Source organism: Thalassophryne amazonica, chromosome 3, assembly GCF_902500255.1.
Source record: "Thalassophryne amazonica chromosome 3, fThaAma1.1, whole genome shotgun sequence".
In the NCBI taxonomy this organism is placed as follows: Eukaryota; Metazoa; Chordata; class Actinopteri; order Batrachoidiformes; family Batrachoididae; genus Thalassophryne; species Thalassophryne amazonica.
This window is the reverse complement of record NC_047105.1, coordinates 87,177,413-87,202,339: the sequence shown is the minus strand read 5'-3', so window position 1 is coordinate 87,202,339 and position 24,927 is coordinate 87,177,413. Positions and strand designations below refer to the sequence as shown.

Genomic DNA, 24,927 nt, shown 5'->3' with positions numbered 1-24,927 from the left:
TTCCATGTTTGATGCAGAAACTTGGATAAAAATGATGAATGTTGAGTGAATTTTGTCTCAGCCTGGTGAATATTCCACTGGCAGCTCTGACATCCATATACACATATATATACACAATGATAACATCTGGTGGAATATATCACATACAACGAAGTAAGTATCTGTAAGATAACACAAAGCCAGTTGTAACCTAAGACTTCTGGGGCAATTCTATGGTAACGGAATTACAACAGCAGCAAAATCTGGACATATGGCATCTAACCACGACAGATTAGCTCAGATTATAATTCCGTTACAGTAGAATTGCCCTCTGACTTACTGAACTGAAAGTGGAATGTATAAATGCTCCTATACCCCTGAAATTTGCTGTTCCGGCCAAAGAGGAAATGTTATCACCCACAGGTGATTTTGTGGTCAGCGTTACATCAAAAACCCAGTTGAAGCAGTTTTCATAAAACCAAGTGAAAAGGTCAAGCAGTGAGGTGTCACACTGCAATCCATCCAAAACCCTGTAATGCTGTTCTCAAAAAGAACGCAGGTCAGCTCATTCTGGAAAACTCATATTTAGGTAAGATACACAATGCACGCTCCAGAGTGCCCCTCCCTGTACAGAAAAGCCAATGAGGTATTACAGCTAACAACATGAACTCCAACGTTACTCCTCCAGCCTACCTTATCATATTGTTGAAAGCAGATATTACAGTTGGATTAGCAGTGTCAAATAAATTCCTAGCCACATTGGTTTGCCACTGTCATCCACAGCAGCCTGCACTCAAGGTCCTTTAAATGGAGCAATATCTCCACTTGGTGGACATTTACCATTAATGCAGGTATAACAGAATTTTTCCAAGAGCTCTAGTTGTTTATAACAGACAGAGTAGGATTAATGGTGTCTAAATAAATTACTAGTACAGCAACGTAAAATAAAAATGATCACATCTCATAACATCCAGTCTAGTTCACCACTTGTGTGTGCATTATCATTCAGTAACTTCATCTTTGCAGACATCTGATTGAGGCATTGATAACAAAAGCAGCAAAGTTAGTAAAGCTGACATTTAGTAAACAAAATCTGAAAAAGTTCATCATCAGATTAACAGTACAGCAGTGCAACTTCAGTTACCCCATCTATATTTATTATACCAGTCAGTGTTCTACTGTACAGCACGTCATGTCTCCATTTCAACTTTGTTGTAAGTGTGACAGAGGCCAGCAGGAGTCGCTATGCATATGGTAGCCAATAGGCCTCATTCCCCTGACAGCCAAAAGGATACGCTGATCACTCAGGCCACAGCCCAGGTTTTAGCTGACTGGACAGAGCATCCACCTCCCATGCTCGTGATCATGAGTTTGCATCTCAAGTGGAGCAAGTGAGAGGAGTGAAAAACACAATGCAGAGTAACTGCATTGTGTTTTTCCAATCCGTCAGAAGCAACTTGCTTCTGATGGATTGTTTGTTGCTGTGACGCTACTCTGAACTTCACACGGTTGTATACGCTTCTTTTATTTCTGTTTAGCACTCTTCTGGTTATTAACTGTATCTACTCGTTATTTAACAACATTATTTAACAACAATATTTAACAACAGTCCTGTTGTGAATCACTAGCAGTTAGCATTCGCTAGTGGTTAGCTTTCGCTAGCTAGGTCGACTCCTCCCCTCCCCCGTCATTACTTTTTATAGCTGTTTCTTTTTTACCCATTTAATACTTCTGTTCGTTTTTCAGTCGAACTGCTGTGAATTTTAAGTAATTATTTTACTCTGTGTAATTTTTTTTATTATTTATTATTTTACTCCTGTGTAAAATCTTAGGAGCGGCTAGCATTTTCGCTAGCAGTTACCTTGCGTTAGCTATTTCGGACCCCCGTCATCATTTTTTCGTTTCATTTTTTTATACTTCTGTTAGTTAATTAACTGTTTAGGGTATTTTATAGTTGCTGCTTTTTTACCTGTTTAATACTTCTGTTAGATTTACAGTGTAACTGCTATGAATTTTAATTCATTTATTTGCATCTGTGTGAGCCTTAGGAGTGGTTAGCTTATCCATTATTGGTTAGCTCGTGTTTGCTTGGCTACATTCTTGAATTTCTTAGTGCATAAGTACACTACAAATCCTACTTTACACCCTCCGTAAATCCTGCGTGATGTTGGAAGATAGGGTGGCTCTCTTAGAGAGCCGTGTCCGTAAGTTAGGGCAGCTTCTTAGCTCAGTGGAGTTAGATGTTACGGGCACTCCAGATGAGGTTAGTGCTGGGCTGGCGAGCGAGCCCATTAGCATCAGCTTAGAACCGCAGGTTGTGGAGGACGGCGTTTGTACTGTGGCTAGGCGGAGGAAACCCCATAGGGCTTGGTGCCCAGTTGTGGCACCCCGATCACACTCGCCAATGTGAACTGTGAATCGGTTCTCCCCCTTGGATTTGCCTGATGTGAATTCTCTGAGCCCACAAGTGACTTCCACTCCTGTCTCCAGGCCGAAACACCGGACTTTAGTGATAGGGGATTCTATCACCCACAAGGTCAGGTTACAGACGCCGGCTGACGTTAAATGTATTCCTGGGGCCAGGGCTCCCGACAATGCATCTCATCTTAGGGTGCTGACGCTGCAGAAGCGAAGACAGACGAAGGAACATGACATGAGATATAGTCACATAGTTATTCACGTTGGCACCAAAGATATCAGGATGAGGCACTCAGAGGTCACAAAAATGGACATAGAGAGGACTTGTGACCTTGCCAGAAAGATGTGTCAGCATCGATTAATAGTCCCCTCCCCTCCCGGGGTACTGATGAGGCGTTTAGCAGGCTGACATCGTTAAATAGGTGGCTGGCGCAGTTTTGTAGACAGCAAGGCTTTAGCTTTATTGATAACTGGCCTTCGTTCTGGGGCCGCCGTGGCTTGCTGATGCCGGACGGCCTCCACCCTACTGGGGAAGGCGCCACCATCTTGTCTGCAAACATAGATAGAGATCTACAGGGAGGGTAACATTAGGAATCATTTGGATCTATCAGGTGATTAGAGACCCTGCAAGGCTTATGATAAATGTGGGTGTGGAATCCATCAGCTTAGCGGGGAATTTAGTGCAGAAAATCCACTATGGTGATAGTGCGGTTTATTTGCCAGGGAGGGAATTTCAACAAGTTGAGACTGTGGCCTGCTTCCGTAGTCGTGCCCATAAAAATCAAAGAGGGATATGTTTTCCAAACTTAATACCCATTACTATATTGGATGATGATGAAATTGAGGATGGCCCAGTGGTTGTTCCAGCAATAGCAAAGTTTCGTGGCTGCTACCTACAAAGCGCGTGGAATGTCTCAAACCTAAACCTACTTCTAGGCATCTTGTATATGCTACTCTGGAACCACCCCTAAACCCAAACAGTTCAACTGTCAACCTCACTGAGGTCCTTAGACTGGGTCTCATTAACATAAGATCACTGTCCTCAAAATCACTGTTGATCAATGATCTAATTATTGATCATCACTTAGATATGATTGGGCTATGTGAAACCTGGCTTAAACCTACAGCTGTCCTTCCCTTAAATGAGGCCTGCCCAACAGCATATACATTTCGTCACGTCCCTCGTGATGCGAAACAAGGCGGGGTGTTGCTCTTATTTATAATTCTAGGTTTAGATTATTAGCTGTTGGGGGTCATAAATATAACTCGTTTGAGCATCTGATTCTTCGCTCTGCTCAGGATATCACACATTGCCAAGGTCAGAAGAATAAAAATAAGTTGTATTACTCTGTCAGTGTATATAGGCCTCCTGGCCCATATTCTGAATTCTTAGATGAATTTGGTGCGTTCATCTCTAACTTGCCAACTAGTGTAGATAACATTCTGATCATTGGTAACTTTAACATTCATATAAATAAGCCAACTGATTCCCTCTGCAAATCATTTATGGAAATTGTGGATGCATTAGGATTTCGGATTCGACGCACATTAGTGGAAATACCCTGGATCTGGTTCTCGCACGTGGTATTGCTGTCACGAATATTGACATCATGCCTCTTACATCAGTGTTGTCTGATCAATCACTTATTAAGTTTGCAGTTTTGCTGCAGTGTTTAATGGAACAACAACCTTATATATCATTACGGCGATGCATTAACTCCTCAACTAAGACTGAACCTGAAGCTAGACTGCCTGATGTCTTAGCGTCACATTTGACAAATACCCAGTCAGTAGACAGACTTGTGGATAGTTTAAACTCAGTGCTCAAAACTACACTTGACATGATTGCACCACCTGTGTTAAAACCACGCTCCCCCAAATCACAGTCACCTTGGTTCATTGATTATCTGTGTGACCTCAAGCATAAAGCAAGTGGTCTAGAATGGAAATGGCGTCGTTCAAAATTAGAAGTATTTCACCTTGCGTGGCGTGATGCTATCGTAGACTATAAGCATGCATTATTGGCTACAAAGCGGACCTAGTACTCTGATTTTATCAACAAAAACAAGCATAACTCAAAGTTCTTGTTCGGCACGGTGGCAACACTTATGTATGGACAACCACCTGTAAGTTCGCTCTCCTTTTACAGCACAAGATTTCCTGGATTACTTTGGGAAGAAAATAAAAGACATCAGGTTAAATATCCCGGCATGCCTTAACCCAGCCACTACACCCTGCTATTGAGGTGGGCGCCACTACTGAGGTATTACCTAGATTTAAAGAATTTGATAGTATCTCACTAGGCATGCTGACAAAACTCGCAATGTCAACAAAAAGCACAACCTGTTTATTTGATCGTATACCAACAAAACGGTTTAAGGACATGTGGCCCACTCTTGGTCCGACTGTGGTGGAAATTATTAATCTTTCTTTAACTTCTGGATCTGTTCCTAAATGTTTCAAATCTGCAGTGATTAAACCATTACTTAAGAAACCTAATCTTAACCCTAGTGTATTGAAAAACTATCGGCCGATATCAAATCCATCATTTTTCTCTAAAATTCTGGGAAAAGTGGTGTCACGGCAGCTCGTAGACTATCTTACTGAGAATAATCTCTTTGAGCCACTGCAGTCTGCTTTTAGAAAATATCATTCCACAGAGACGGCTCTCACTAAAGTGGTGAATGATCTTCTGCTTACAATGGATTCGGACACCACTACGGTTCTGTTGCTGTTAGATCTCAGTGCTGCATTTTATACAGTGGCTCATCATATTCTACTTGATAGGCTGGAAAATAATTTGGGGATTACTGGGAGTGCCCTTGCATGGCTGAAGTCATACTTGACCAGTCGTTCTCACTGTGTTTTGTACAGTAACACTACCTCTAACCTTAGTGACATGAAATTTGGGATTCCAGAGGGGTCTGTCTTAGGCCCCCTGCTTTTCTCCCTTTATACAGCACCCCTTGGGCACATATTGCGGTGTTTTGGGATTACCTTTCACTGCTCTTCAGATGATACTCAGTTATACATGCCGATAACTGCTGGTAATCTCATTCACATAAAATCCTTAGAAGATTGCCTTGCAGCAGTGAGAAGTTGGATGTTTAGAAACGTCCTACTTTTAAACTCTGATAAGACTGAAATGATGGTTCTTGGTCCAGTGAGACGTCGGCATCAATTTGACCAGTTAACACTGAGCCTCGGCTCCTGTGTCATACATCACACTGACAAAGTGAGGAACCCTGGGGTAATTTTTGATCTTTCATTGTCCTTTGGCCTCCACATTAGAAATATTACTAGGACTGCTTTCTTCCGCCTGTGAAATATAGCGAAGATTTGTCCCATCCTGTCTATGGCTGATGCTGAGACCCTGATCCATGCATTTATCTCTTCTAGATTGGACGACTGTAATGTTCTATTTTCTGGTTTACCGCAGTCTAGCATTAGGGGTCTCCAATTGGTTCAAAATGCTGCAGCCAGACCTTTGACACGAAGCAGAAAGTACAACCACATTACACCCATTTTGGCATCCCTTCACTGGCTTACTGTCCCAGTGAGATCAGATTTTAAGGTTCTGCTACTAACCTATAAAATTATTCGTGGACTGGCACCTCCCTACCTAGCTGACCTAATTAAACCTTACGTACCGGCCCGGGCTTTACGTTCTCTGGGTGCAGGACTATTTGTGTCCCTAAGGTGAATAAGAAGTCTGCAGGTCACAGACCTTTCTCTTATCGTGCCCCTGTTCTGTGGAATGATCTCCCTGCATCAATAAAACAGTCAGATTCTGTGGAGATTTTCAAGTCCAGACTTAAAGTAGACCTGCATTGAAATAAATGTGGTCAGATTTCAGAAAGAAATAGCTGATATGTATTTATAAGACCCTTGTGCAGGGGCGTAGGTTTGCATATGGACCATAGGGACAAGTCACAACCAATATTTTGGGATGGCAAAATAGTCCCTACCAATATTTAGCATTTTGTTTATATAACAAAATCATTCACTATTTTTTTGCGAACTCGATACTATAATTTTAGTCATCACGTTTTGTGTTTTCGACGTGCCAGAGTGACAGGGTTACCCATGTTGCAATTTCATTGGCTCACGTTCTTCTCACATGGACGTAAACAAAGCGCATCTCGTGGCAGGCAGTGCTTCATTTGTAAAGTGGGAGGTCCCGGAGTGCAGAGGATGGGTGGCTCCGGTGCAGTGTTGCCAGATGTACGATAATTATCGTATTTGTACGATAGTTTTGCCCTCTGTACGATGTACAATCAATAATGGGAAAAAACCCAAATATGTACGATAATTTCAGTTGGTTGCCCAAACACGCATCTCTCTCTGACACCCAAGAATCATTTTGCAGGCGTTGCACTCAGGCGGCATCAAAGACACACCACACACAGGGCTGCTGCTGGCTTTGGGCTGCCGGGACAGTCATTTGAAAGCCCGCCCCCTCCCCATACAAAGTAATGAGTTCCCATCCAATCTCTGCAGGACAGGACAGGAAGATTCCCCAACCAACATCTTTTTTTTTTTTTTCGAAACTGTATTTCAACAAATGCAATAACAAACGAACAAAACACAAGAGCAAAGAGATATACAAGAAAAATAAAAAAAAGTTCAAGTTCCTTATGGAGGAGTCAACATTTTTTCTGTGTTCAACAAAATCTGCACAAGTGGCCATGGCATCGGATGACGACAGCGACCTCGAGGTTGAATTCGACTCTTTCTAGTCTGGTAATTAACACATGTTTGTGTTACTTCACAGTCTTGCTTGTGCATTTGCGTTCTTTTTGTGCCATAGTTTCCCCATTACTATAATTACTGTTTAAAAATGTGACATAAAATTCTTTGTAAATTAAAAAAAAACGCTAAAATAGCTACGTTGTATGCGTTTTGTTTGTGTACGATAATTTCTCCCAAAATACGATAATTTTGAGGTTTTGGTACGATAGTTTCATATTTCATATCTGGCAACACTGCTCCGGTGCAGAAAAACAAGGGCGGGGGGGAGGGGTTGCGAACAATGCTGTGCGCCACACTTAAAATAAACTGCACACACCTTCACAAATGACACTAATACCCTGCCTTTTCCTCAAAAAATACTACATTTATGTTTGCTGTCTGTCTATGTACTTTTCTGTCACTTTTGCGCTCTTTTTCATACTTTTCCCTCGTTTCAAAAGTCACCAAACGCACTTTACTATAATATATGCAACATATAGCATACTGTTGGAACGCACGGGTTCCTGGCTTGCTGTCAGTGTTGAAATTTTTCAGAGTGAGGGCTTACATGAGAACTTACGGTAATGAGAATTAGCGGCGCACTAGTGTGAAACTTCCGTGTTTTTCCTCTGCGTTATGACATCACAGGCTTACGTTTACCGTAATACACCATATATATCATTGGAAATCCTTTTTTTTTTTTTTTTTTTTTTGCAAATTAGGTTGCCAGATACCTACAACTGCATTATTGATGAAGAGAATAGATTATACATCTTGTTTGCAAAAACTTTTTTTTTTTTTTTTTTTTTGTTAGCTCCACAAGTATTTTTTTTGTTGTTGTCTTGTTCTCTCAGGTGTAGGCCTATAGAATAGATTTGTGATTTTGGGTGCAATTTTGTTATTTAAGCTATTTGTTTGTTTGCCTACACACTTAATATTGTAAATAAAGTGTTAAATTATTCAGCATTATGTCGTCATATGTTATGTATTATGCTGTACTTGTGCGTCTAATGGTATGAGTGGGTTAGGGGGTGATGGTGGTGAGCAGGGGGGCCGGGGGGGGGGGTGGTATTGTCCCTACCAAAGCTGAGACCAAACCTACGCCCTTGCCCTTGTGAATGCAGTAAAGTAAATCTGTAAGCCCAAATTTGTAATTCAGCGGAGAAATCTTCGTTTAAAAATGACAAATCTGCAGCTAAAATTTAGCCCTCTGTGAAAACAGTTTGTACAGCCGTATCATTTCCATGACGTCAGGGACAAGACGACACGCTCCCGCCTTCAGTCCGATCCCGCATTGAAATTGATTTTATCTGTTAGTAATGTTACTTATACACGTCCTGGTTTCAACATCCAAAAGTAAGCTGCAATGAATGTGAGATACAGATGTGTGCTCAGATCAGCAACGACATCGACAGCGGGCGCCGTTCTTCCTCTCCCGCTCTCTGCCTCCGCTGCGCTTATTAAGTCTGCGGGCTTGTTAACGAGCTTGTTAACGAGCTCGTTAACCGCCGACGCGGGCCACTCACACCGCCCGTGTCTGCTTTGCAGCCGGTGTTGTGCCAGATTCAGCGCACAACATCGGCATCACCTCTCTGTCTACTGAATGGAGCTGCAGCACACTTGGCACAAGTCCTGAGATTACGCTCGCTGTTTTAATGCGAAGCGGCCGGTACACCTGTTGCTGCAAGGACAGACTTCTTGCGGCAAAATCCACAGCACCGCACGTCTCGGCAATCAGAGCCCCAGAGCTCCATGGACGCTGAGAGAGGTTTATATATTTTTAATGACTGGGATTCTTTGCGGGTGTCGCCTCCATATCCCGCGATGGTACCAGAGGCAAAAGACAGTAGATTTTCATTGCGACACCACTCAATCAAACGGGCGTATGAAAAAGTCCCCCAAAATAATTTTCAAGCACAAATAAAAGAAATGTGTACTCACCAAACGTGCCGCAAGACAATATGAAGTTTTAAAAAAGTAAATCCTTCCGTATAAGACAAGAAAAAGGTGCAGATGCAAACTGACGTAAATCCACAAATTACAATTGGCGCAATGCATGCTGGGAGAGGGTCTTGTCCGTGACGTCTCGGCAGCGTCCATGATGAGAGAGACAATTTGCGGAGGGCTAAATGTTAGCTGTAAATTTGTCATTTTCAAATGAAGATTTCTCCGTTGAATGACAGATCTGGGCTTGCAGATTTACTTTACTACATTCAGAAGGATCTCATGTGTAAATGTAAGTCATTTTTTGTTAAAAAAATCTGACTGCATTTTTTTCAATGCAGGTCTCCTTTAAGACGCACTTATTTTCCCTTTCATATGGCTAGCATACAGTTTTGTTTTACGCTTTTTACTCTTTTAATTCATTTATTAGTAATTGGAGCGGGCTGCGGCTTCAACTTCACCTAAATTCTGGGTTTTTTAGTGAAGTTTATGGCTAGTGGCCGGCCATCACCTTAGTATTTCTCTTTCTTGTTGTTTAATGCTGGCAAATTATACAGTATTTTTTGTCCTTCTGATGCTTGATTCTGTTTTTTCTCTCTGTTTAAGGTGCAGCTCCATCCAGAGATGGGAGTTGTATTCATGTTGGTGATCCTCCTGTCGTGTGCTCCAATAGCATTTCTTGTATAATTGTCTGTGAACTGTTCTGTGAATTGATCTGAAATTTATGTTTGTTGCATGGCCCAAGCAGAGGGTCACCCCTTTGAGTCTTGTCTGCTTGAGGTTTCTTCCTCAGAGGGAGTTTTTCCTTACCACTGTTGCTCTGGGGGTTGGTAAGGTTAACCTTACCTGTGTGAAGTGCTTTGAGGCAACTCTGTTGTGATTTGGCACTATATAAATGAAAATAAATTGAGAGTAAGCTGCTACATAATAAAATAAGTGCATGTTTAGAAAGGAGGGTAAGGTTCAGTTTAAAGGTGGTCAATATGCCCTAAAATTGATATTTAAATTTTTCACTTTGGGGATGGTGATGGTATTATTTAGTTGCTATGCACTATATGACTGCTTTAATAATTATCTTATTTGAGCAAAGTTTTACTATTTTTATTTTCAAATCTGCTCCTTCAAAAAACTAAAATCTCATGAATTTCATGAATCAAAGATTTTTATAAAATCTTTAACAGCTGTTTTCACCCACCAGAACAGAGGGAAAAAGATTAATGCCCACACAGACCACCTCCATCTCCAGCTGTGATCATAGTTTTAGTGCTGATTCAAGCTATGAAAAAATGATTACTGATATCCAAATGAATGGATATGTGTGTGTGTGTGTGTGTGTGTGTGTGTGTGTGTGTGTGTGTGTGTGTGTGTGTGTGTGTGTGTGTGTGTGTGTGTGTGTGTGTGTGTGTGTGTGTGTGTGTCATCACTGTAAAGTGCTTTGACCATAAAAGCGTTCTCTCATTATGACAGAATAGGAATGGATTGCATTTAAATCACTTAATTCGTTGGTCTCCAGTGGATTTGGAGCTTTGGTGGTTGGATACGTACTAGATAAAATGGACAATGAGTGGGCAACCTCTGAGTGTGTAGTGACTTCAAGCACCTGTCACACTATGGGGGATCAAGGAAGCGTATGAATCAAACTTTGAATATCAGTTTGTGTATGTTTTTGTTCTGCAAAGTCCTTTTCCCCATTCACTAATTGCATTTCTTGTCAGCTAATGGCCTCCGAGCCCACCAAAAAGTTTTGTGCATGCTCAAAACATTAAGCACACATCAGGTAGTGCGCTGTCTTGATGGCTGCTCGTTTGCTGTCCTTGCTGTTGCAGCCGCATTGAATGCCGGCACAGTGGACAGGATGCTGTCAGCGCATGAACACAGTGAAGAATTATGACATCATGATCCCCAAGCGAGCCGCATTCTAGCCACATTTGTGTTCAGACCTTACAGGTTAAGCAAATCTTTGTTATATGTGATTTACAATTCAATGTCTTGCCAGTGAACGATTTGCATGTGTTTGTTAGTTTTATGGTATTGAAATGAACCACAATGCACAGTTTGGTGAAATTTGCAATGTTCTTTTTAAAATTATGGTGTATTATTAAACAACTAGAAGCCATTGTTTTGATGATACTGTGGTGCTGATGTCATCAAAGTACTATGAATAATGTATCTTCTATGCAGAAAACCTTCAGCAAACAATGTTTAATCCAAGTTAAATTTGGCTGTTGGATTGGTATTGTGTGATTTGTATTTTACTTATTGCTGAGAAGTAACACTGATATGGCGGATTGTAGGGCTGAAATGATTTGTCGAGTAATTTGAATAATTCGATTAAAAAAAATGTTTGATTCAAATTCTGTGCCTCGAAGCTTCGTTTAACGTTGTAGTACATATGCCAGGCCTGTGTGTGGTGCTGTAATGTCCCCAGAAAAACAAACAGAAGAAGACTTACGCAAGCGCTAATCAAATTAGCACAAAAGCTACAGTTTTCCAACGTGACAAACAGAATGAAATAAAGGCATTTAGGAAAAAGACAGTCCACGATGATCATCTGAAATAGCTTACTGTGCATTTAAAGCAAAGCACTGTGTTTGTTTTTTTTAAAAAAACAGAGTTTCATCCGCTGGCCACTCTACGCGGCCGGCTGCTGCCTCTCTCTGCACGGTGTGAGTGGCTCAGCACTGCACTCACACAGCTCCGTCCCGGCCACAGACAGTCTCTGGAAGAAGTCCACTCTTTCTTCTGTGTTTTGCTTAGACTCGTAATGAGTGTTTCGCTTTTTAATTTTCGCTTTTTTGGGCAACACACAATGCTTCACAAACACGAGAACTCAAATAAAATAATAATAATAATAAAAAAACAGTGACTTGCATGTTCAACCTCCAGCTGAAAATGAAATGCATTGGCTGAATCGCAGAGAGCGTGTTAAAAAGAAATTCATGCAGGGACCCAGAAACCGTCTGTATTAGAGTTACAATAAATAATGCAAAGCTCACTTCCATGCTGTAATGTATGTAACATTCAAGTATGTATGAGAAAACATGTTATATTTTCCCTAATAAAGAAACACCACATAATTGTATGCTGCCCCCTGCCCTTCACACCCCCCAAAACACACACACACACACACACACACACACACACACACACACACACACACACACACACACACACACACACACACACACACACACACCTAAAGACCATTTCAGGTTGGTTCTGGGTTGATATATGCATCACATATTTAAATAACAGCGTGTTATCATTTAACAAATGATGAAATTGTAGTGTCCGTACACCACACTTTGGCACAAAAAACATGCATTTTGAAATCAGCTCTAGCTTTTCAGGAAGTGAAGTTAATAAAAAGATATTTGACATTTATTAGACAACACCTTTAATCATTTTTTTCTGAGTATAAATAATTTAATATTGGAACAAGAAATTTCTACCCTTAGTGTACCCCACTGGTACCCATTGATTGTGATCTGGCTGAATGTTTGTGGTTGACCTCATCATGAATGAGCTTACTTTCTCACCCAGCATAGTAACGTAATAACACCTGAGATGAAGGTCATCAAAACATTGCGATACATGGCTACGGGAAAAATGTAAATTGCATGTAAATACATATTTGTGTGTGTGTATGTTTATCTTGTATTTGTACATAAACATTTTCATTGCACCGTCCTGTAGGATTTTATAATTAGAACTATTTTTACCTGTTTCTTTTTTTATCTGTTTACACTGACAAAGGAGAAGCTTTCTGCAATGTCATTGTACATTTTGTATAATGACAATAAAGGCCATGCTATTGTATTCTAAACTGTGCAATTGTTATGTTACCATGGAGAGTAAACATAACAATAAGCTAATCAATATAACTAGCGTGTTGCCCATGGGGATCCACGGGCTCTAGATTAAGTACTGTTTATATAATGGGTAGCTGACATTTTCAAGGATGGTAATAGGTTATGCAAAGTTTCTATAATGAGTTGGAATGGCGTGTGAGTCCAGAATGTTTTAACAACATCAGACCTTAGACCTCAACAGTTTTAGAAGAACTCAACCCCTTTTCCCTTTTAATTACATTATGTTTTTATGTTAATTTACTGTCTTAATGTATTTATAAATTGTTTCGCTTCTTGTTATCATATACACACTATTAACATTACCATCTTTTTTATTATTATCGCCATTATTACTGTTGTTATTTTATTTTATTATTGCTTCTGTTTTGTCATTTGATTTTTAAATGGACCACAACGGAAATAAGTGTTTTCACTTTCTTGTGTCATGCATGTATTTTTAACGTATTTATAAATATATTATGTACTTACACTAAATTTACTAAATAAACCACTCATGCACGCTTTTAAGATATATATAGGTATGAATGAGGTTTGAATGAGGTACATTCAAACATTTTCAAGCTGTGTAACAATTCATTTAGCTGTTATACTGACATCATGACATTTAATATTTCACAATTACACCTCTTAATGCAGTTCAGCTTATATGAGTGGTTGATTTCACTGTCCATTCATACAGTGAGGCAAATAAGTATTTGATGCACTGTCGATTTTGCCAGTTTTAGACAGAATCTTAAAAAAATAATAAATCACATTGCATGATTTTTAAATAATTAATTTGCATTTTATTGTATGAAATAATTATTTGATCCCCTACCAACCAGCAAGAATTCTGGCTCTCACAGACCTGTTAATTTTGCTTTAAGAAGCCCTCCTGTTCAGCACTCTTTACCTGTTTTAATTGCACCTGTTTGAACTCATTACCTGTCCACACACTTAATCAATCATACTCCAACCTATCCACCATGGCCAAGACCAAAGAGCTGTCTAAGGACACCAGGGACAAAACTGTCGACCTGCACAAGGAGAGAAGGTAACAACTGTTGGTGTAATTACTAGAAAATGGAAGAAACACAAGATGACTGTCAATCTCCCTCGGTCGGGGGCTCCATACAAGATCTCGCCTTGTGGGGTAAGGATATTCTGAGAAAGCCCAGAACTACACAGGAGGACCTGGTCAATGACCTGAAGAGAGCTGGGACTACAGTCGCAAAGATTACATTAGTAACACACTACGCCGTCATGGACTAAAATTCAGCAGGTCACGCAAGGTCCCCCTGCTCAAGCCAGCACATGTCCAGGCCCATTTGAAGTTCACCAGTGACTATCTGGTTGATCCAGCGGAGGCATGGGAGAAGGTCATGTGGTCAGATGAGACCAAAATAGAGATTTTTGGTATCAATTACACTCGCTGTGTTTGGAGGATGAGAACCACCCCAAGAACAGCGTCCCAACCGTGAAGTATGGGGGTGGGAACATCATTTTTGGGGGTGTTTTTCTGCAAAGGGGACAGGACGACTGCACCGTATTGAAGGGAGGATGGATGGGGTCATGTATCATGAGATTTTGGCAAACAACCTCCTTTCCTCAGTAAGAGCATTGAAGAGGGGTTGTGGCTGGGTCTTCCAGCATAACAATGACCTGAAACACATAGCCAGGGCAACTAAGGAGGGGCTCCGTAAGAAGCATTTCAAGATCCTGGAGTGGCCTAGCCAGTCTCCAGACCTGGACTCAATAGAAAATCGTTGGAGGGAGCTGAAACTCCAAACCTGAAAGATCTGGAGAAGATCTGTATGGAGGAGTGGACCAAAGTCTCTGCTGTAGTGTGCAAACTTGGTCAAGAACTACACGAAATGTCTGACCTCTGTAACTGCTAACAAAAGGTTTCTGTACCAAATATTACGGTCTGCTTTTCTATTGTATCAAATACTTATTTCATGCAATAAAATGCAAATTAATCATTCAAAAATCATACAATGTGATTTTCTGATTTTTTTTTTTTTGTTTTTAGATTCTGTCTTCTTTGTAGGTGGGAAAATTTGCTAAATCGACAGTGATTCAAATACTTATTTTCCTCACTGTAATAACCCAGTCTCATGGCAAGTCGTGATTCAGCAGCACGAAATATACATTAATCTATTGGTTCGTGATATTGTGATAAAAAGCGGCTCATTTTTCGTCACGGCAGCACAAATTCATTCTAATTAATTCCGTGATGGCTGCACAAAATTAAAAGTGAAGCGGGGCGGGGGTCGGGGTGGTTATGGTTAGGGTGGGGGGGAAGGAGTAGGATTAGGTTATGGTTAAGGTTAGGGTTGGGGTGGGAGTAGGGTTAGTAATGGTGAGTTAAAAAAAAAACCCTGTCATGAAAATTTGACTCATTTCATCACGGGAGCACGAAAAAAAAATGTGAGACCGGGCTGCACTGTAACTCGGAGCACAGAGGGCATTTTTTTTTTTATTTCTCCTTCCCATTTTGTGACATCCAATCACAGCTCTTAGAGGACTGCATCATACCTAGCAACGGAGTCAACTCCGCCTGCTAACAAAGACATAAGGTTCTGTCCCCTCCGTGCTCAGAGTTGCTCTCAGACACCTCTTGGATCACTCTTAGGCTAAGATTCCTTACCAAAAAATTTTAGGCTAAGTTTGGAGCTCTTTGAAAGGGCTATATGTTGCTTCGCGGATACCGTCCCTGGTGCAACATCTGAGGTCTATGTCCAGATGTGTGTTATCCTAAGAACAGCTAAGATACTTTGTAGGACCATCCAACTCCCAGTCTTCTGGTAGATGACCCAAGCTTGGGGGAGGACACATACTACCACCACCGCTGCCTGAGAAACACATTAAAATTATATAAAGTGATTTTATTAAAGTCTTCACACTAAAGATAAGAAAATATTCATGTCACCATTTTACACCAAGAGGGCAGTCTTTTCCAGTTCTCTGGAATGGTGTGAGAGGCGTGTTAAGTGTTAACACATGCACCATGTACTCCGTATTCACAGCCACAGTCAGAAAACAGGAAAGCGGCTCACATGCATATGCATGATTATTCACACCAACACCTGAAACGATGTGCAAACTGGCTTGCTTCCACGTGTTCTCACACAAACATGTATTCATGCTACAGCGGAAATACCAGAAGCAAGAACTGGTGTTTGCTTATTAAATGTGTTTTATCTCATAGGCAAGCAGGTTCAATGAATTAAAAATCATCAGTCTGTCATCCCACCACAGTCTGTCAGAGGATACAGATCGAAAGAAGGATGGATAGAGAAAGACGTCAGTTTATATTGAGAGAGAGAGAGGGTGGTGTTGGTGAAAAGAGAATGAATGACAGAGGAAATGAGAGATGAGAAAAACATGGATGGCAGTTAGAGAGAGAGAGAGAGAGAGAGAGAGAGAGAGAGAGAGAGAGAGAGAGAGAGAGAGAGAGAGAGAGAGAGAGAGAGAGAGAGAGAGAGAGAGAGAGAGAGAGAGAGAGACTGCATGCAAATTATGTCCACAGGCATCTTCTTTCTTTTCAACATATTTTCTCCAATTAGGGTTTCTTCACATTCAGTCTAAAATAATGTGATTCACCACAAAGTAAAACTTTTCAAATCTAGACAGCCAACTTCTCAACTAATCAATTTCAAAATGCTTTCCCTGTCTTTGATGTAATCTTATAGAAGGAAAGAGTGGTCAATTAGATTCTAACAAGAGCAACTGAGATTTCTGACATCCGCCAATCCAGATCCGGATCACCTCCTACATTCAGTGGAGTCTTCCATGGCAATCCTCTCCGTGTGCAGCAGGAAACCGAGGACAGGCGCTCTCCTCCCATGCGGTCCGCGGATTATCCAGCAAACAAGGCAGGCAGCCATTGAAAAAAGAGAATGTTTGAACCAACTTAAAGTGTTACAATTTGTAAAAACCTGAATGAATTAAGTTGTTTGAACTTAAGTTTGTAAGTTAGAGTTGATTTAACTTGCAAACTTAAGTTGAAACAACTTAATTCATTCACGTTTTCACAAACTGTACACTTTTTTAAGTTGGTTCAAACATTCTCTTTTTTCAGTTCAGCCATTGAAAGCAGACAGACAAGGTGTAAGAACAGGTTTGAATGTCGCTGCAGGGGACAAACTAACTGCCCACTCGTGGAAAATTTTGCAAAAAGGACAGCCTGCCTATTTGTAAAGAGGGCTTAGAACGTATGCTGTGTTCACATTACGAACTGAAGTGACTGAATCTGACTGAATCTTTTTGTGTCCCTGCAAGAGTGTGTGTTTTTACAAAATTTTCCAGCAGCTGGCAACTCTTTTTGTTGTCATGTACATGCACAAAATAATAATAATAACAACAACAACAATAATAATAATAATAATAATAATAATAATAATAATAATAATAATAACATTTATAGGCTCATCTTCATAATAATTTGGCTTATTTAATGGAGAAAAAAAAAATCACATTGGATTTTATCGGCATGGGAATGCTAGTAACATTTCAGTTTAGATTTTCTTTTGATCCACAGATGAAGACCAAAAATCAGGGAGAAAAAAAGGCAAACACTACATTATCAAATTTCTGTCATATCTAAAACTTTTGTAGATTCGTTAATGGTAAGTATTTATACATTTAGCCTAATATGTACAAACATCAAGCAAAATATTTAGCTAAATGTTGAGACAAATATGCACCTTAATAAAAGAGCTAATTGTTCACCCCTGAAAGACAGATTAATATCGCGCCTAATGACAGACATTTAGCATGCAAGGGCATGTTTAGTCAAATTTGCAACTCATGGATATTTTGTTTTAGAGTAATATTGTAGCCAGCAGTATTTTTATGTCAATTTCAATTGCAATTTCATGGGCACTTCTAAAATATTAATAATAAAATAATTTTTTAAAATGGCTATTTGTCAAAGGTTTTGCGAGTTTTTTCCGGGTGGGGTGGGGCTCAGAGGGGTCTTGCCCGGAGAATAATTCAGTGTAGAACTGCTACTGCTCCCATCCAACTAGTAAACTGGATTCCCTCTGCTTAGCTTTTAAGGGCTGATGGAATCAGGCTCACACAGCAAAACAACAGCTGCTTATGTGAGTAATATACTCAAGAAAATTATACATGCAACATTTATATTCGTATTTTCATGAATGTAAGCAAAGATTGCAGATTTAGTCTATGCACACAAAAGGCCTTTCTCCTCTCAAACTTTGTTCTCAAATTTGTGACCTTGTTGGTGAGAATGTTATCTTTGCCAAGACAATCCAGGAATAAGCTGACTAATATGTAAGTTGTTTCAGGTTGTCTCTTTTCCCCCCCAATTCAGGTCACCAAATCTCCACAGTACATAGAGAAAGGGCAGGGGTGGTTTTGAGCCAAACAAGTGCACTTGGCCACACTGCCATGAAAATGCTCATTAAACAGCATGATTATTACACAAATGTGATTGGACGAATCGCTGAATTTGAGAGAAATAAGCTTTTTTCCTGCATAGGAGAAATCTTACATCATTTACTTCAATTCAAGAAAAAAAGGAATAAAAACAAATGTTGTATTGATATTTTTTTTGTGTATTTTAAATAGGTCATTATGGTAAAACATTGGGATACAGTAAAATGTATTAAAAGGCTCAAGGACCAAGTCTCCAGTTTCACATCCTGTTGTATTTAGACAGTCCCTTCTTGTGTTTGTTTCTGGTTGTTTTCTCCCTGGGCTTGTCACACACCTGTTCATTATTTTAGTATTCACCTCTTCGTGCATTTAAGTCTCTCTGACCTATCCCTCCATGACACAATTCATACCAATCAAACATGAATATTTTGCTGACAATATGCTTTAGATCATCCATCTAACCTTAGTGACATGAAATTTGGGGTTCCACAGGGGTCTGTCATAGGCCCCCTGCTTTTCTCCCTTTATATAGCACCCCTTGGGCACATATTGCGGCGTTTTGGGATTACCTTTCACTGCTATGCAGATGATACTCAGTTATACATGAATGAATGAATGAATGAAAATGAATGAATGAATGAATGAAAACTGTTTATTTCGAACATTTGATACAACAACAATTACAAAATAGATCAGTAAAGACAACAACAAAAAAGTTCCTACTGTGTACCCAACATGTCCGAAAAGGGGGTAGGGTGAAGCATCAGCTTATTATCCTACCCCTTCTTCCCCACAACCAGTAATACCCTTTGCCACATATACACATAGATTCCTAACACCTAAACCGATATCATATATATATATATATATATATATATATATATATATTATAATATATATATATATATATAAATATATATATATATAGATACACACACATATATATATACACATATATATATATATATATATACATACACATATATATATACATACACACATCAACATACATACACATATACATACACATATATACACATATACACATATACATATATATACACATATATATACACAAACATAAATATACACCTACACATACCTACTTACATACAAAATACTATATATTTACAAGCCGAAGCAAAAAACAAAAACACCCTAACCCTCATTACCCTTCCTCCTCCCTATACCTAGAAAAAAACATATTTTTGTACCGCTGTTTGAACTGGTTCATGCTTGGACATTGCTTGAGCCCCACTCCCAATCTGTTCCACATCCTCACCCCACAGACAGAAATACAGAAACCTTTTAATGTTGTTCGTGCCCACTGATGCTTTAAATTAAATTTCCCCCTCAGACTGTAATCCCCTGATCTGTTAAAAAACATATTTTTAATATTTGCTGGAAGTAAATTGTTTATTGCTTTATACACAATTTGTACTGTTTGAAAATGAACCACATCTGTGAATTTTAAGAATTTGGATTGTAAAAATAGTGGATTTGTATGATCTCTATAGCCAGTATTATGAATAATTCTTATAGCTCTTTTCTGCATTACTGATAGTGATTGTGTTGTACCTTTATAAGTATTACCCCATACCTCTGCACAGTACTGTAAATATGGTAAAACCAGTGAGCAGTAAAGAATGCGGAGTGAGTTGTGGTCCAGAATATGTTTCGCTTTGTTTAGAACTGAAATGCTTCTTGACAGTTTACTTTGTATATGTTTTATATGAGTCTTCCAGTTTATCTTATCATCTAGTATCACCCCCAGAAACTTATTTTCATGTACCCTTTCAATATCTACCCCCTCGACTTGTAACTGAACCTGTATGTCTGTATTACAATAGCCAAATAACATGTATTTTGTTTTACTTAAGTTAATGATAATTTGTTTTCTGTCAAACCATATTTTCAATTTTCCCATTTCTATACTGATCCTCCTCAGTAACTCCTGCAAATCCCCCCCTGAACAAAAAATGCTTGTGTCATCTGCAAATAATACTAATTTTAATATTTTGGAAACATTGACAATATCATTTATATAAATTAGAAACAGTTTTGGACCCAATACTGACCCTGTGGGACGCCACAAGCATTGTCCAAGCATGATGATGTATATTCCCCCAACTTCACAAACTGTTTTCTGTTACTTAAGTAGCTTCTCACCCAGTGCAACACCAACCCCCTAATCCCATACTGTTCAAGTTTATTGATTAATATGTCATGATTGATTGTATCAAAAGCCTTTTTAAGGTCTATAAATATTCCAACTGAACGTAATTTGTGGTCTATGGCGTTTGTAATCTCCTCAAACTGATTCTATTAATGCAAGTGATGTTGAACTATGTGCTCTGAATCCATAGTGACTATCAGTAAGTAATTTATGTTTATTTATGAATTTGTCTAATCTATTATTGAATAACTTTTCTAATAATTTGGAAAATTGAGGAAGCAAAGAAACAGGTCTATAATTTGTGAAGTGGTGTCTATCCCCAGTCTTATACAGCGGCACAACCTTAGCTATTTTCATTTGATTGGGAAATTTACCGATAATTGCTGGTAATCTCATTCACATAAAATCCTTAGAAGATTGCCTTGCAGCAGTGAGAAGCTGGATGTCTAGAAACGTCCTACTTTTAAACTCTGATAAGACTGAAATGATGGTTCTTGGTCCAGTGAGACATTCAATTTGACCAGTTAATGCTCAGCCTCGGCTCATGTGTCATGCATCACACTGACAAAGTGAGGAACCTTTCAGTTAATTCAAAATGCTGCAGCTAGAGTACTGGCGGGGACTAGAAGGAGAGAGCATATTTCACCCATATTGGCCTCTCTTCATTGGCTTCCTGTTAATTCTAGAATAGAATTTAAAATTTTTCTTCTTACTTATAAGGTTTTGAATAATCAGGTCCCATCTTATCTTAGGGACCTCTTAGTACCATATGACCCCAATAGAGCACTTCGCTCTCAGACTGCAGGCTTACTTGTAGTTCCTAGGGTTTTTAAGAGTAGAATGGGAGGAAGAGCCTTCAGCTTTCAGGCTCCTCTCCTGTGGAACCAGCTCCCAATTCGGATCAGGGAGACAGACACCCTCTCTACTTTTAAGATTAGGCTTAAAACTTTCCTTTTTGCTAAAGCTTATAGTTAGGGCTGGATCAGGTGACCCTGAACCATCCCTTAGTTATGCTGCTATAGACTTAGACTGCTGGGGGGTTCCCATGATGCACTGAGTGTTTCTTTCTCTTTTTGCTCTGTATGCACCACTCTGCATTTAATCATTGATCTCTGCTGTCTTCCACAGCATGTCTTTTTCCTGATTCTCTACCCTCAGCCCCAACCAGTCCCAGCAGAAGACTGCCCCTCCCTGAGCCTGGTTCTGCTGGAGGTTTCGTCCTGTTAAAAGGGAGTTTTTCCTTCCCACTATCGCCAAGTGCTTACTCATAGGGGGTCGTTTTGACCGTTGGGGTTTTTCTGTAATTTTCTGTATGGCTTTTGCCTTGCAATATAAAGCGCCTTGGGGCAACTGTTGTTGTGATTTGGCGCTATATAAATAAAATTGATTTGATTTGATTTGAACCTTGGGGTAATTTTTGATCCTTCGTTGTCCTTTGGCCTCCACATTAGAAATATTACTAGGACTGCTTTCTTCTACCTGCGAAATACAGCAAAAATGCATCCCATCCTGTCTATGGCTGATGCTGAGACCCTGATCCATGCATTTATCTATTCTAGATTGGACTACTGCAATGTTCTATTTTCTGGTTTACCACAGTCTAGCATTACGGGTCTCCAATTGGTTCAAAATGCTGCAGCCAGACTTGACATGAAGCAGAAAGTACAACCACATTACACCCATTTTGGCATCCCTTCACTGGCTTCCTGTCCCAGTGAGATCAGATTTTAAGGTTCTGCTACTAACCTATAAAATTATTCATGGACTGGCACCTCCCTACCTAGCTGACCTAATTAAACCTTACGTACCGGCCCAGGCTTTACGTTCTCAGGGTGCAGGACTACTTTGTGTCCCTAAAGTGAATAAGAAGTCTGCGGGTCACAGAGCTTTCTCTTATCATGCCCCTGTTCTGTAGAATGATCTCCCTGCATCAATAAAACAGTCAGATTCTGTGGAGATTTTCAAGTCCAGACTTAAGACACACTTATTTTCCCTTTCATATGGCTAGCATACTGGTACAGTTTTGTTTTACACTTTTTACTCTTTTAATTCATTTATTAGTAATTGGAGCGGGGTGCGGCCTCAACTTTACCTAATTTCTGGGTCTTTTAGTGAAGTTTAGTGCTAGTGGCCGGCGATCACCTTAGTACTTCTCTGTTTTTCTTGTTGTTTAATGCTGGCAAATTATACAGTATTTTTTGTCTTTCTGATGCCTGATACAGTTATTTCTCTCTGTTTAAGGTGCACCTCCATCCAGAGATGGGAGTTGTATTTCTGTTGGCGATCCTCCTGTCCTGTGCGCCAATAGCATTTCTTGTATATTCTTCCGTGAATTGTTCTGTGAATTGTTCTGTATTTATGTTTGGAGCATGGGCCCAAACAGAGGGTCACCCCTTTGAGTCTGGTCTGGCTTGAGGTTTCTTCCTCAGAGGGAGTTTTTCCTTACCACTGTAGCTCGGGGGTTGGTAAGGTTAGACCTACCTGTGTGAAGTGCTTTGAGGCAACTCTGTGTTGATTTGGCGCTATATAAATGAAATAAATTGAAATAAATTGAAAATCCATCTGGGCTTCTTGGTTTTTGAGATATACAAAAGAAAAAAAAAGGGGTTTTCGTACCATGTTTTCCTTTACCTTTGATCAGGCTGCTAAAATATATTCATTTCAATTCACCTGTAGATATCTATTCACGTAATATTCCCACCAATTTAGAAGGAAATCCATCCAGCCGTTTTTTATTTATCTTGTTCACAGACAAACACACAAAGGAGAAAACAATGCCCTGCTTGCCGGGACGTGCAGGGAAAAATGCAAAACATAAATGGACTCCATTTAGAGTTAGGAAAATAAGTATTTGAACACCCTGGGATTTTGCAAGTTCTCCCACTTAGAAATCATGGAAGGGTCTGAAATTTTCATCTTATGTGCATGTCCACTGTGAGAGACATAATCTTAAAAAAAAACAAAAAAAAAACAGAAATCACAATCTATGATTTTTTAAATAATTTATTGGTATGTCACTGCTGCAAGTAAGTATTTGAACACCTACCAACCAGCAAGAATTCTGGCTCTCACAACCCTCTTATTCCGCACTCTTTACCTGTATTAATTGCATCTGTTTGAACTTGTTACCTGTATAAAAGACACCTGTTCACCCACTCAATCAATCACACTCCAACGTGTCCACCATAGCCAAGACCAAAGAGCTGTCTAAGGACACCAGGGACAAAACTATAGACCTGCACAAGGCTGGGATGGACTACAGGACAACAGGCAGGCAGCTTGGTAGAAGACAACAACTGTTATGATTATTTATTAGAAAGTGGAAGAAACACAAGATGACTGTCAATCTCCCTTGGTCTGGGATTTCATGCAAAATCTCACATTATGGGGTAAGGATGATTCTGAGAAAGCTCAGAACTACACAGGAGGACCTGGTCAATGACCTGAAGAGAGCTGGGACCACAGTCACAAAGATTACATTAGTAACACATGATGCTGTCACGGCTTAAATCCTGCAGGGCAGCAAGGTCCCCTGCTCAAGCCAGCACATGTCCAGGCCCGTTGAAGTTCACCAGTGACCATCTGAGATGATCCAAAGGAGGCATGGGAGAAGGTCATGTGGTCAGATGAGACCAGAATAGAGCTTTTTGGAATCAACTCCACTAACCATGTTTAGAGGATGAGAACAACCCCAAGAAAACCATCCCAACCATGAAGCATGGGGGTGGAAACATCATACTCTGGGGGTATTCTTCTGCAAAGGGGACAGGACGACTGCACCGTATTGAAGGGAGGATGAATGGGTCATGTATTGCGAGATTTTGGCAAACAACCTCCTCCCCTCAGTAAGAGCATTGAAGATGGGTCATGGCTGGGTCTTCCAGCATGACAATGACCCCAAACACACAGCCAGGGCAACTAAGGAGGGGCTCCGTAAGAAGCCTTTCAAGGTCCTGGAGTGGCCTGGCCAGTCTCCAGACCTGAACTCAATAGAAAATGTTTGGAGGGAGCTGATACTCCAAACCTGAAAGATTTGGAGAAGATCTGTATGGAGGAATGGACCAAAATCCCTGCTGCGTTGTGTGCAAACCTGGTGAAAAACTACAGGAAATGTTTGACCTCTGTAATTGCAAACAAAGGCTACTATACCAAATATTAACACTGATTTTCACAGGTGTTGAAATACTTATTTGCAGCAGTAACATACAAATAAATTATAAAAAAAATCATACATTGTGATCCATCCATCCATCCATCCATTTCCTTCCGCTTTATCCGGAGTCGGGTCGTGGGGGCAGCTGCTCAAGCAAAGCCGCCCAGACCTCCCGATCCACACACACCTCCCCCAGCTCCCTCCAGGGGACCCCAAGGTGTTCCCAAGCCAGCCGAGAGATGTAGTCCCTCCAGCGTGTCCTGGGTCTT

The 24,927-nt window shown here is 40.1% G+C and overlaps 1 protein-coding gene and 1 long non-coding RNA gene across 2 annotated transcripts in view; one reads left to right on the top strand and one right to left on the bottom strand.

The window, feature by feature from the left end:
- LOC117507219 (MICOS complex subunit mic25a-like) overlaps nt 1-24,927 on the bottom strand; it is a 351,981-nt gene that overhangs the window by 275,536 nt on the left and 51,518 nt on the right. The window lies entirely within an intron of this gene.
- LOC117507222 lies at nt 765-23,457 on the top strand. Its single transcript, XR_004559650.1, has 3 exons — nt 765-861; nt 14,303-14,310; nt 23,447-23,457. It is a non-coding gene; the product is annotated as an uncharacterized LOC117507222 (long non-coding RNA).